Raw genomic sequence first — 996 nt, 5'->3', positions numbered from 1 at the left:
AGTCTGAAACAGAAATGTAGCTCATCTAAAACTACCTTGTTTGTTTTGGATTGCTGTTGTGAAGGTAGTTTGAAAAAAAATAGCTGTATTCCACAAAGCTGTGCTGGTGGTGTTAGTCTCTTGTGTATGCCATTCAAAAGCACATTAGCCTTGTATCTATCTTGACTTCCTGAGCTGTTGTCTTCTCTTTGCACCAATAATTACAAAGTTATATTGAAAAAAAGAGTAAAGATATTACAGTCAAGTACACATGATCATTTCCTATGTCACCCATTCATAGCATTAAGGATCTCAAGCCTTAATCTCACAATCTGTGTTCTGCTAATAGCACACTTTCTTACCAGCCACTCCACAATTACATTTTGTGATAAATCCAATGTTGAGTTCTGAAACACCAAAACAATCCAAGAAGTCACAAACGTCCAGGAAAGCATGATCTTTATTGGAATAAGGCACCAAAAACTGACCAGTCAGGGACAATAGCACAGAATTGGGTATCGACTCATTCTCTGAATATTCCCCATAGTAAATATGTAAACAGATGACACAATCCTATTGCATTCAGGCCAGGACTGACCAATTATGGCCTCAGAATAGACTTTGTAGCCAAACTATGATGCTAAAATGAAATCGTTCAGCATTTTTATAGGATTGAACTACAAAGCAAGGAGAGCAGGGTGGGCCATAGAATTTTGCAGTCAAACTTCGGCACAGAGCTTTAAGCAAGGAAGTAAATGTTGGTCACTGAGTCTTATCCAGGACATATCTTTCCTGTGTTCTCAAATCACCATTTGCAGTCACATCCCCTCCTGGAATCCTGGCCCCAAATTCAGAATCCTACAGGAATAAAAGAGGGGAAAAGTTGTTCATAATGAATTTAAGTAATGGCAGGCAACACATTTACAAATTGTGTGCCTCAGTTTAGATTATCAGCAACTTCCCTCTTTACATTCTTTACCTGTTATCAGACAAACATGAAACACCTGAAGGAGAGGG

This window comes from Meriones unguiculatus, assembly GCF_030254825.1.
Source record: "Meriones unguiculatus strain TT.TT164.6M chromosome 13 unlocalized genomic scaffold, Bangor_MerUng_6.1 Chr13_unordered_Scaffold_34, whole genome shotgun sequence".
In the NCBI taxonomy this organism is placed as follows: Eukaryota; Metazoa; Chordata; class Mammalia; order Rodentia; family Muridae; genus Meriones; species Meriones unguiculatus.
This window is presented reverse-complemented; position numbering follows the sequence as displayed.